We start from the raw sequence: 13,591 nt of genomic DNA on the forward strand, positions 1-13,591 counted from the left end.
CATCAAGAGTTGGCACACCTGGTAGAGCACCCTTGTTACCATGCCCAGAGACCCGAGTTTAAGCCCCAGGCCCCCACCTGCAGGAAGGAAGCTTCACAAGTGCTGGTGTAGTGCTGCAGGTGGCTCTCTCTCTCTCTAGTCCTCCTTCCCTCTCAATTTCTCTGTCTCTATCAAAAAAAGAGAGAAAAAGAGAGAGAAGAAGAGATGAGAGGAGGAGGGGAGAGGAGGGGAGGGGAGAGGAGAGGAGAGGAGAGGAGAGGAGAGAGAAGAGAAGATGGAGAAGATGGGGACTATGGCTGCTGAGAATAGTGGATTTGTTGTGCAGGCACTGAGCCCCCAGCAATGACCCTGGTGTCAATAAACATGAAGTGATGAGATAACAATCAAGTAGTTCCCTGCTTTCTGAGACTTAGGTATATACAATGGATCAGATTTTTGTGCTGTGGATGCTGCTTCACTCCACCCACATGAGGCTTATTCTGGAACCTCCTATTTCAGGAAGCCTGAGCACCCCCAGAAATGCATGAACTAGAGCCCCTATCCGACCTGAACCCATGCCTCATCATGATGTGGTATCTGAAATCCAGAAATGGGCTGGTCTGGGTCTTGCCGGGAGTGGAGCCAGAGAGGAGAAGGGGAAAAAGCTGGTGCCACAAGAATGGAGGGAGGAAGACAGGAGAGCCAGCTCAGAGGCTTCAAGAAACTCTGTGCCTGTCACTGGCAAACCCTACAGCTGAGAGTAGCTGAGGGGCTGCAGCCACCCCTCGGGACATTTCCTGGGTGAAGTCCTGTCTGCTTTGAGGAGCTGGGGGCTTTCCTAAAAGGTCAAGGAGGAAAAGAGTCTCTTCCAGGATGAGGTATATTTCCCTCTTCTCACCTTAGGGTCCCCCCTGTGTTCAGGTCACAGGTGGCAGTGACACCCCCACCCTCCAGGAAAGATAGAGTGTGACCATTGTGACTGTTCTCTTCCTGCAAAGTACAGGAAGCTCACAAACCCCAGGCGAGAGAGACCAAGATGTAGAAATGCCCAGATGCACCACAGAAACCACCTGTAGCAGCAGGAATTGACCTGAGCTGAGTCACAAGGCCACTGAGTGGGTTCTGTCTAGACCTGAACACAGAGGGGACCTTAGGGTGAGGGGAGGGAAATTTGCCCCATCCTGGAAGTGTCATTGGTACCTGTGAGCTGGAATCACACACGAAGTGTTCTTCTCTTGGAGTGATTGGGGAGGGGCGTGTGGAGTGAGTGGGAGTTCTCATGACCACTACTAAAAAAGTGACTGTGGTAGGCAGGGGAGGTGGCCGAGCATTAGAGCACAGGACTTGCGTGCCTGAGGTTTCAGGTTCGATCCCCAGCACTCTGCATATGCCAGAGCTGAGCAGACTTCTGCTCTCTCTCATAATAATAAAGAGATACGCCTTTAAAATATTAATTTATTGTTGTTTTCTTTTTATTTGATAGGATAGAGGGAAATTGAGAGGAGAGGAAAAGATAGCAAAGGAAAGAGGAGAAATGCCTGTAGCACTGTCTCACTGCTTGGGAAGCTTCCCCCCCCCCTGCAGGTGGGGACTGGGGGTTTGAACCCAGGTCCTTAAGCATCTGTGCCTTCAACCAGGTGCGCCACCACTTGACTCCAAAGTTTTATTTACTTTTTAAGATAGAGATAGATAGATAGATAGATAGATAGATAGATAGATAGATAGAGATAGACAGAAAGAGAGACACCACAGCACCGAAGCTTCCTTAAGTGCACTAAAGGCCAGGCTTGAGCCAGGGTCATGCACTGTGCATGGATAGTGCAAAGCCATGCACTATCCAAGGGAACTATTTTACTGGCCCTAAACTAATCTTTTGTTAAGTAGTGACTTGACTTCTCAAGTTTCCTCATGCCCTTCTGCAATTGTCCACACCCCCAGACACCTGGTGATCTGCGTTTTGTCCCAGGGCCTGACTCCTAATGGCATTTAATATCCACGGGGCTTTTCCTTCAATCTAAGCACTTGAGGTTTCAAATTGGTAATCTGGTTGCATTTAAAAATATTTATTTATTTATTTATTTATTTATTTATTCCCTTTTGTTGCCCTTGTTGTTTTATTGTTGTAGTTATTATTGTTGTTGTTATTGATGTCATCATTGTTGGATAGGACAGAGAGAAATGGAGAGAGGAGGGGAAGACAGAGAAAGATAGACACCTGCAGACCTGCTTTACCGCCTGTGAAGCGACTCCCCTAGAGGTGGGGAGCAGGGAACTCGAACCGGGATCCTTACACTGGTCCTTGTGCTTTGCACCACATGCACGTAACCCACTTCGCTACCGCTTAACAGTGGGCTTAAATTGCTAATTCATTTCTAATAATGATTTTTCCTTTGAAATATTAGATCACCTATAATCTTAGACCAGGGCCTCGTGTGACTTGTTTCCCAGTCTGACACAGCCCAAACCCACCAGTGGGGGGGTGTTCAGTAGCCCTTTCCTGCTGCCTGAGGGGGCTTCAGGGTGTGTGTGGATGAACCTCAGTTTGTTAAGTCACCCCCTGGCTGATGGACATTTGGGTGGCATCCGGTTTGCTATAAACATGTGTCTAAGTTTTTGAAGTGGTACATTCTTTCATATGGGTAAACGTTACTATCTAGGTGAACACCAGGGAGTGGAACTTAGGGAATGAAGGGTAGGAGTGTGTTGAATTTTCTAAGAAACAGCCAAACTGCCAGAGAGTGGACATTTATCCTTGCTTGCCTACCTATTTTTATGAGCCATTGTGAGGGACAAACCTCCTCAGTTTCAGCATATGGTAGTACTAGCCAGGAATTGACCCTGGAGCCTTTGACGGCACACAAGTCCTGTGTTCTAACAGGGTGAACTATCTTGCACTAATCTTTTTGGGAGGAGAATATCAGAGAACCCAACAAGCAAGGTGATTTTTAAAACAAGTGTTAAAGGCTGAGTGGTGGTTCATGTGGTTGAGCACAATAGACAAAGACCTGGGTTCAAGCCCCTGCTCCCCACCTTTGGGGGGGTACTTCAGGAGTGGTAAGCTCTCTATCTCCTCCTCTCTTCTCAACTTCTTTCTGTTTTATCAAATAAAATATAAAGAAAAAAAGGGGGCATGGCCTCCAGAAACAGTAGATTTGTAGTGCTGGCACCAAGCCCCAGTGATATAACCCTGGTGGCAAAACATCAACAAAAAAGTGTTGAATTGACACACTTGGCTTCTTTCTAGAACTTCCATAATAAAGTCTGTTCTAGCTACCAGTCAGCCTTCCTTCTGGCTTCTCTTGGAGAAGAGAGGGAGTACATCTTTTACTGAATGTTTCTGTAAAAACAAATGGTCTAAATCAGCAGCTACCCCAAATTTCTCTGGAGTGATCCATCCCTTCTTCAGAGGCAGATTTGGAAAAAACAAACAAACAAATAACAATTAAAAAAACAAACAAACATAATTTGACACTCATTTCCACGTCCAGGATATGGGGTTTGACCTCATGAGGTATGTCAATCCTTCCCTAGGTTTATAAATGGATTCCATTTTGAGCACTACAACTCTGACACCAGAAAAATAAAGGTGACAGCTGGGAGGGGAGGGCAAATGACAACTGCTACCAGTGTCTTTTCCCAGTGACAAAACACAACAGCCTGTATTGAGCCAATGAGCTAACCAATGAACTGTTCCGTATTGCCGTTACTTGGGCCTCAAAGGAAAAAAATAACGTTATAGGCTGTGTCTCACTGATTTCTGGTTGGTCTGGATCAACTCTTAATGTCTTGGCAGGGTAAGCAAAACTGGGCTTGCCCCCTCTCTTAACTGGCCTTTGTGACAACAGGTGAAGTCATCTGAATGTGGTGGGGCTTGGGGGGGGTTCCAGTTGGAGTTTGAGTAAGAAATGAAAGATGGGCCTTTTTCCTTGCTTTTTATTCATCGTGAGAAGAGAAGAGGAGGAGCTCAGCTCTAGTTCTGTTTTTTTTTTTTTTTTCCTAAGGAAAGGAAGAAAGCAAATTCTTTGGTCACTCCAGACCCAGAGTTTTACCTTCTTTCTTGCTTCTGAGTGGCACAGGAACCGGATTTTAGATAAAGAAGAGATGTTTCTGTTACTTTGTGAGACAGGAAATGGGTTTTGGGTCCTGGGATTCCTCTTCTGAGTGTGTGGGCGTCACAGCTTCCTGTTTCTTTCTTTTTTTTCCTTTCTGTCTTTCTTGAAGTTTTTGCATATAGAAGATACATTGAATGCCCTACATTTGTTGTTGCTAATGTTGTTAGTGGAGAAAAATCCCAGAGTCTGAGTCAAAATGGGCTTTTCTGCTGGGGTCTTTGAAAGACTTTGTTTAACAGGTCAAGTATACAACACAAAATGCACTTCCCCTCATCCCCACTTTTTTAATGTGGAGGAGCTTAACTATGGGGGCTTGCTTTACACAGAGGACACTTCTCAGTGGTGGCTAAAATAAACACACTGGGTGACAGCTGTGGTTTGTCACTGATTCCACAAAGAGAGATGGGTGATAGAGATTAAACCCTATCATCATCAGGATTATTATCATCATCATTATTATTGAATATCATCTCCATTTTATCACTCTAAAAGATACAAGGTCCCCTTTCCCCTGGAGGTAATATTTTGGTCTCTTTCTCTTAAGAGTCAAAAATTCTTACCTAGTTCTTAGTGTGAAGTGTGAGGTGGAAGAGATATCCAGCTTCTTGATGGTTTTCTTATCAGTGTGGACAGCTCAGACAAATAGAGGCTGCTGGGTCCCACCCATGTCACTTCTGGTTTTGGAGGCTTCCCGCAGAGTGGGAGGGAGGCCTGATACTGTGCATTTCTAGCCAGTTTCCAGGGACTGTCTTTGAGAGTGACTCATCTGTATGTTAGAGATTCAGTCTTTAGTGTTCCCGGATTGTGAAATTTCAGCACTTGACTTGGTGCAAATTGTTGAGTTTTGGGCTTGACCAGCAAAGTTTATCAACAAAGAGCCTTAATATAAAGGCCTGAAACACATAGGCTTGCTAAAAAGAAAAAAAAGAAGTAGTCACACAGTCACTAAGACGTTGTGAAAACTATGGTGGTTATCCTTGGCGGCGGGGAGGGGCAGAGCTGGGGGAGGGGAGGGGAGGGCACAGAACTGTGGTGGGTGCAGTGTGGAACTATCTCTACCCCATAAGCTTATTATCTTATAAACCGCTATTAAATTCCTATAAAATCTTACGATCTTGTAGACTTTATTTATTTGGTATGACAGAGAAAACTTGAGAGGGGAGGGGAGACTGAGGAAGAGACGATGTGCAGTGCTGTTTTATCACCTAGGAAGTTCCCCCCACCTTGCAGCCTGTTTATTCCTTTAATAAAGATTTTCTTTTTCTATTTTTCTTCCCTTCCTCTCCCACTCTTTCCCTCTCTCTCCCTCTCTCCTTTTTTTCATCTTTCTCTTTCTTCCTTTGTTCCTTCCTTCCTTCCATCTGGGGTTATCCCTGGGGTTTGGTGCCAGCAAAATGATCCCACTGTTTCTGGTAGCCATTTCTTTTAAAATTATTTTTCTTTCTCTGAATATATATATATATATATATATATATATATATATATTGAGAGAGAGAGAGAAATAGAGAGGAAGACAAAAAGAAACACCAGCACTGCTCCACCACTTGGGAAGTGTCCCACTGGCAGGTGGGGGCTGGAGACTTGAAACCAGGTCCATGAGCATGGTGATGTGTGTGTTCTACCAGACGCACCACCACATAGTCCAGGAAGAGTCTTTAAAGAACAAAGTAATGAGTATGACAGTGTTCCAATAAAACTTTATTTCCAACAGCAGATGAGTGGCTGAGCTAGTTGTGGTATACATACACAATAGAATACTACTCAGCTATAAAAATGGTGACCACCATTTTCAGCTGATCTTGGATGGACCTTGAAAAATTCATGTCAAGTGAAATTAGTCAGAAACAGAAGGATGAATATGGGATGATCTCACTCTCAGGCAGAAATTGAAAAACAAGATCAGAAGAGCAAACACAAGTAGAATCTGAACTGGAATTGGCGTATTGCACCAAAGTAAAAGACTCTGGGGTGGATGAGTGGGGAGAAAACAGGTCCAAGAAGGATGCCAGAGGACCTAGTGGGTGTTGTATTGTTATATGGAAAACTGGGAAATGTTATGCATGTACAAACTATTGTATTTCCTGTCAAATATAAAACATTAATTCGCCAATAAAGAAATAAAAAAAAACACCTTTATTTACAAGGACAGGCACTGAGTCAGCTTTGACCCATGCTGTAGCCACTGTGGTCTTTTCTAAGCTTCCACTGGACAGACCAGAAGGCTGATATCCAGAGATGCTTACTGGCACAGATAACCACACATGTGGACAGATGCTAACCAGTTGGTGGACTTGAAATAAGATGCTTCAGTGTGCTGCCTGGGAAGTAGGAAGGTAAGCTGCTGAATTATGTTAGTTTTCTCAGGTCACTAGCAAAGTCTCACGTTTGATTTTTTTTTTTCTTCTTTTTCTTAGTAAGGCCCTTGGCTTTAAAATCAGGGAGACATGTGGTTTGTTATTTGTTGATGCCAGTAATTCTTCCTTTACCTCCTTGTCCTCTTCCTCTTCTACCTCCTGTCCTCCTCTCCTCTTCCTTTCCCTACTCCTTCCCCTCTCCTCTTTCTTCTCTGTAAATACTGCAGCCTCCAGGGAGAGGGCTGACTGTCTGTCTATGGTGCAATCGTTTGATTATTACCCTGATTCAGGGTTGGTCTGAAGATCCACCAGGCCACTCCATTGGTATAAGAGTCCACTGAGCATCTGCTATCAGGCATTTGTCTATACAATGGAGAAGACAGAACCACACGTGACTCCCATCTCCAAGGAGCTCTAACTCTTCGGTCTGTTAACTACTTCTCTTATGGCCCTGGTTTGTTTCTTATAGTCCTGATCACTCTGAAATCTGCAAATAACAGTCTCAATAGTCCTGTTATCTCTCAGGAGGCTGTGGATTTTCAAGCACAAGGGATCTATGGATATGGAGGTGTAAATTGTGGATTTCAGACAATTCAAGTGGTGACTATCCACCCTTACCCGGGAGATGTTAGCTGAGCTTCTAAGTGGAAGATAAGCCCACTTACGACATACAGTAGAGCCCTCAGCTTCTACCTGGAAGAGAAAAGCTATGCAAGCAGTGAAGTAGGTCTGCAGGTGTTTCTCTGTCTCCCTCTCTATCTCCCCTTCCCCTTGATCTCTCTCTGTTTCTATTCAATAATACATACATTCATACATATATACATACATATATACATACACACATATATACATACATACATGCAATGGACTAGAAAGAGTAGGATCATCCAGAACACAGTTCTTTCTGTATTTATCATTTTCAAATTATGTAAATTACTTTGGTCACCAACTCCTCATCTGTAAGATGAGGCTATTTTAAGGGAACACCTCTACTCAAAATTTTGTTTTTAGGCCTGGTATGTGAAGAATAATTAATTACTGGGCATATATGAACAGGGTAAATGAAATGTCTCCTGTTCCAAGCACCACTTGTCACCAGCAATAGGATGCACTTGAAATGTAAACTTTTGTTCCATATGAATGTTGCTTTCTTGTGAACCTTCAGCCACTTGACCTGGAGATTTGGAAGTTGGTGAGCATTGGCCTTGTGGGTGACAGGAGGGGCACTTATTGCTGACTGCAGAATCTGAAGTGATTGATGAAAGGGTCATGGGAGGTTACTCCTAAGTAGGTTGCAGTGTGTCGGTGGAGGGGTGTGTGATTGCCTTCTGCAGCAGTCAATCATTCTTGGCTCAGAGTTGTTGAGATGAAACAATTCATTCATTGGCTCGTTGGCTTTCAACTTGAGTTGCCACCCGTAGAATTCATCAGGGATTCCATTAGAATCAGCACTCACAAGTTCCTCCAGTTCCCTTATGCCTATTTTCTTGTTTGTCATAGGGTTGACTGTGAACAGTCACTAAATGTCCTTGGTAGAAAGACGGCAAGTGGGCTGGATTGTATAAAGATACCATGAAAGTTGCTTGGGGAAAGCCATTTTTCTTTGCTGTTTCCATTCATTGCTGCCTGTCTCTCTTGTGCTTCCTGAGTTAGGAATGATAAGATTGCTTATAAGCACTTTGCTGTAGCCATTGGTAAACATCTCCAGTGTAAAGTTTCACTCTTGGAAAACCAAGCATGACTGATTTTGCAAACATATATAGATTCTCTGTTAAAACTCTGTCACCTGCAGTTGATGATAGGGGTGTGCGATTCCATTTGAGAGCAATGTCACCATGTCACCTAGGCCTGCTAAGTACAGAGAAGCTGTGATACTTTGATCCCACATGTGAATAAAAAAAGATCAAACATATGTGGAGGCTGGATGTAGGTGACGCAACTTTCTTGCAGCGGTGTGCTGTTTTTATCCCAAAGCCAGCTTGCTTTTCTGAAAACAGGGAGTGTCTATGATTTATGTCCTGCTCCCTCCCCTGCTCAGTGTGGATCAGCAAGTAGGTCATTGGATCTAGGTGCCACCGGCATTTGCCTGATTTCAAAATTGTAGGTTGGGTGGGACTTGGAGGGGGGAACTGATGACTTTTCAGGTAGTGAAGTCATTTCAGCCACCTTTTAAAGTTTTTTTTTAATATTTATTTTCCCTTTTGTTGCCCTTGTTTCTTATTGTTGTTGTAGTTATTATTATTGTTGATGTCGTCATTGTTAGGACAGAGAGAAATGGAGAGAGGAGGGGAAGACAGAGAGGGGGAGAGAAAGAGAGACACCTGCAGACTTGCTTCACTGCTTGTGAAGCGACTCCCCTGCAGGTGGGGAGCCAGGAGCTCGAACCAGGACCCTTATGCTGATCCTTGTACTTTGTGTCACATGCACTTAATCCACTGCACTATAGTTCGACTCTCTCAGCCACCTTTTAAAAGATGCAGTAATGAAAGGTTGCTATAGCTTTTGAGATTCAGTTTTGGAGCTAGTATGTGAGAAACAGCAGATGTATTTCAAGACTATGATAATGTCAGTAGCAGCCACAAAGAGACATATTGATTCCAGGTTATGGAAGTTGGTTACTAGTTGTGTGATTATTATATATAATGAAATGAACTGGAGAGGAGATGGAGAGGGACACTATAAAGGCATAGATAGGGAAAGATGCTACAAGGAATAATAAAATCATGTTATAATGGGGCTCTTCATCTTTTGAATTAACTGTTATGTATTGATTAGGTCAAGCTACAAAATTGCCAGGCATTTTCTTTTATCTATTTATTTTTTGAGGTGGTATGGGTTTGCAAAACTGTGTGTGCATTAGAACAGATTCATACCTCTTCAAATGTGTGCTACCACATCTTATCCACCACTCAAGTACCCAAGTACTTTCTCTCTATATATATATATATCTTTTTTTTCCCTTTGTCTCCAGGGTTATTGCTGGGGCTTGGTGCCTGTGCTCCTGGAGGCCATTCCCCCCTCCCCATTTTTGTTGCCCTTGTTGTTATTATTATTGTTGTTATCATTGCTGTTGTTGCAGGACAGGACAGAGAGAAATCGAGAGAAGAGGGGAAGACAGAGAGGGGGAGAGAAAGACAGACACCTGCAGACCTGCCTCATTGCCTATGAGGTGATTTCCTTGCAGGTGGGGAGCTGGGGGCTCAAACCACTATCCTTACTCCAGTCCTCGTGCTTCGCGCCATGTGCACTTAACCCACTATGCGGTAGCCTGGCCCCTCCAAGTACTTTCTTCACAGCCCCTAGGCCTCCCTCCCCCACTTTTCTGCCATCGTCTTCTTCTCTGGTGACCTCAGTTCTACAGAGGTATGTGAGGGTGTCTTGGGTGAGATTCACACTTGGGCTGTGAGTACAGCAGATGATGTTCTTTAATGTGTGTAGGTCTTGTCCAAGACTGGCCTCTTCAGAGACAGTCCCCCAAACTTCCTTTGACATTTCTGGTTATACAGGAGATGAAATTTGGGCACCAGCTCAGGAACTGACTCTCCCATGTCTCCAGCCTGCTGGTCTACCCTAAAGATGGGACTTCCTAATCTCTGTGAGAGTGTGAGTCAAATTTTTTATTCTGTAGACATATATAATCCATAAAATAGCCTATAAACAAATCTACATATCATGTATCTTTAAGCAGAATATATTAACATATATCTATTCATTTGTCTTATTTCTCTGGAGAATCTCAAATTAACACATCCTCTTCTTTGTCTTCGACACCTAAGGGGTTGCTTTCATTCTTCTTATGGAAACTAGAAAGTTAACCAGTATAGAGGGAATAAGAGAGTAGATTGGAGGTTAGAGGATGGCTTTGAATGATCCCAAAATAGCCAAGAAAGAAACTGTGTTCCACTAGGGACAGACATCATCTATCAAACTCAACTTCATTCAACTATCCCCACCACTTGTCACTTTGTTGACTTTAAACCTATCTGGCCAAGAGTGTCCTCATAATGTGAGACCAAAAGACATTCCTGTTCCTGCCACTTTGTTCAAATTTAGAGACCCATCTGCAATACTTGTGATCCAATGCTAACCTGTCTGCTTTGTCTCCATCCTCCTTGGCCCCCACCAATTCACTCAGCAGGAACTCAACAAATCGTTGCTAAATAAATGAAGAAGCAAATGTATGTGTTGACCTTCCTATGCCATCCTGAAAGTGACATATAGGAAATGCTAAAACTTCTTCTGATTTTATCCAAAGATGCACAACTACGGTGATGTCTTCCCTTTACAACCAAATATTTGCTGCTTTTTAAAAAAAATTATATTTATAAAATGGAAACACTGACAAAACCGTAGGGTGAGAGGGATACAATTCCCACCACCAGAACTCTGTATCCCATCCCCTCCCCTGATAGCTTCTCTATTCTTTAATCTTCTGGGACATGGACCCAGGATCATTATGGGTTGCAGAAGGTCTGGCTTCTGAAATTGCTTCCCCGCTGAACATGGTCATTGGCAGGTCAATCCATACTCTCAGCCTGTATCTCTCTTTCCCTAGTGGGGCAGAGCTCTGGGGAAACGGGGCTCCAGGACACATTAGTGGGTTTGTTGGACCAGGAAATTCCAGTTAGCATCACAATAGCATCTGGAACCTAGTGGCTGAAAAAAAAAGTTAACATATAAAGCCATGAAAATTATTGACTAATCATGAACCTAAAGGCTGGAATATTGCAGATGAAGATATGGGGTCTCCATTTTGGAAATAGCTAGTAGGTCTACTTTAGGTATATTTCAAAGGGCCCATGACTTTATTAGTTTTTGCCTGAGCCTGACATCTGATATGCAAGTGGACCCAAGTTATTGTCTGGGGAGATGATGTCACAACTGGAAAGAGGGCTAGAAAGCTGAGAAGAGAGTAGCTTCCAAATATGGGAAAAGTGTATAAATATTGTTGACTGTAAAACCCATCAATTTGATCTGGGGCCCATATTCAGCATAGGAGCCATAACCTCTGTACTCCTGTAGGTCTGAACTTGTATTCTGTGGCCATGAGTAGGAACATTTCAAGTGGCACCAATTGCAGGACCCATCTTCCTCAGGTGGTAGATAAGAGTATGTTATCCAACCCCATATGGAGGATGGAACATTCTCTACCATTGTTGATCCCCAGTTAGGGCAAGATCTTATGGGGGCCTCCAAGGGGGTCCATTATGTTGTTCCTGATGGAGATGACCAGTGACAATGGAGAGAGGGATCTATTTGAGGTCTAGGCTCATCATGTTTGTGTAGGAATCCCAGGACTTCCCGACTAGGGCTGCTGGGTTATTTTAAAAAATTTATTATTATTATTATTATTGCTTGCTGGGTTATTTTAAAAGCATATACAGAAAAGTTACTTCCCTGATCTCAGAAGCTACATTCATTGCATCTGAATGAACCTCTCCATGGCCCTGCTGATTTTCTGGATGGTTCTGGTCCTGGTTGAGCTCATTGGGATGGCAGAGGAGAACTGGAGGGAGACATTGATGGGAGGAGTAACTGGATATTTCATAGCTATTTCTACTGCTTGTAAGGCTGTGAATTGCATTGACTGCAATTTTTATTATTTTATTTCTATTTCTCGTTTCCTGGTTGAACTGCCTTCTGATGTAGCATGGTCATTTGCTCACAAGTTACAATGAGTGTGTGTGTGTGTGTGTGTGTGTGTGTGTGTGTGTAAAAGAATGAAGGAGAGAGAGAGAGAGAACAGAATGCACTGGTCATAGAGAAAGCTTACCATCACCAACCTGACATTTCTCATGCCCTAGAGGAGGTGTTTGCCAAACGCGCTGAGCTAGAGAAGTAGTAACAGTAATAATTTCCACCTGCTGTCGTGTGAGCACTGCTTCTGTGCACAGGTGGTGGTTTTCTTTTTTTTCCATCCAAGAATCTCTGGGCACCCTAGAGACATTAATTAGGGCCCGGACCTCTTTGATGTTGATCCTATACCTACATACACATGATGAAATGCACCAGGGGAGAGGTTAATTGAGTAAGATGCAGACCACACAGAAATTCCCTGAGAGTACCCAGCAGGTGATGGCTTCAAATCGGGGTGCGAATAAAGAGATGCTGAGAGGAGAGGCCTGTGTGCCACCCAGAGTTCTCACCCTTCACCTGGTGTGCAAGTCAGCCCTCTGCTTCTTCCCTTCACCACCCTCTGCAGAGAAAAACTGAAGAGCTCCAAGGTGGTGGCCAGCCCCAGCAGGTGTGTCCCACTCCTTTGGGCGGAAGCGATGGGACTCCTGGCTTCCTTCTTCGTCTCAGGAGCTGCTGCCACATTCTTGCCAACTCTGTTCTGTGACTTCCCAAGTCAGAGAAAGTGAACTTCATTTGGCTCACTTAGCCAAGGCTTCCCTTTCCTCCCACTGACATTTTGGGGGAGATTAGTCGCTTGGAGAAAGTAAGAAAGGGGATAGGAGCAGGCCTGTGGAGGAGGACACAGAGGAATGGTGCGTTAGACAGCACCACCCTCCATCCCTGAGTTGCAAGCTGGAGGCTCAATGAATGCCTCTCAGCGTCCTTGCATTTTCATTGTGTTTCCCGTTGTTGTGTCTTTCCTCCAAGCTGTTCTGAGAAGGTCACTGAAGGAACAACTTAGAAAGGAAATCTCTGGGTGTCCTGTGGCCACCCCATTCATCCAGGCCACCTTGGGTGGGAGGGGCTTTATTTGAACTGTCACTCTGCAAGAGAGCTCTTACTGGTTACCTGGGAAGAGGGTTCTTATAAGATACCTGGGAAAAAACAAAGAGATTTGTTGTTAAAATTCGGAGGCTCTTGCCGGGTGGGTATAGCTAGCTTCACAGGCGGGCACAAGCACTCTTTCTTTTACTCTGGAACTCAGAAACCCAGGAACTCTGTCTCTCTGGCACTCTCTCTTACTCTGTAACCCTGAAACTCTCGAACTCAGGAACTCAGGAACTCTGTCTAACACAGGAACTCAGGAACTCTGGCTAACTCTGGCACTCTCGAACTCAGGAACCCTCTCCCTTACTCTTGAACTCAGACACTCTCGAACTCATGAACTCAGGAACCCTCCCTCAGGGTTCCTTGGGGCAGGGCCAAGCAGGCCCGCGAAATTAATTGGACTGATCCAATTCTCTTGGTTTG

The 13,591-nt window shown here is 44.1% G+C and overlaps 2 long non-coding RNA genes across 3 annotated transcripts in view; both read left to right on the top strand.

Moving 5' to 3' along the window:
- The window catches only part of LOC132538923 (uncharacterized), an 839,470-nt gene that overhangs the window by 44,071 nt on the left and 781,808 nt on the right, over positions 1 to 13,591 (top strand). The window lies entirely within an intron of this gene.
- Positions 12,554 to 13,591, top strand: part of LOC132538922 (uncharacterized) — a 41,701-nt gene continuing 40,663 nt past the window's right edge. The window contains exon 1 of the long non-coding RNA XR_009550242.1: positions 12,554 to 12,689. This is a non-coding gene — a long non-coding RNA (uncharacterized LOC132538922). The remainder of the gene's footprint in view (positions 12,690 to 13,591) is intronic.

Source organism: Erinaceus europaeus, chromosome 6 (genome assembly GCF_950295315.1).
Source record: "Erinaceus europaeus chromosome 6, mEriEur2.1, whole genome shotgun sequence".
NCBI lineage: Eukaryota > Metazoa > Chordata > Mammalia > Eulipotyphla > Erinaceidae > Erinaceus > Erinaceus europaeus.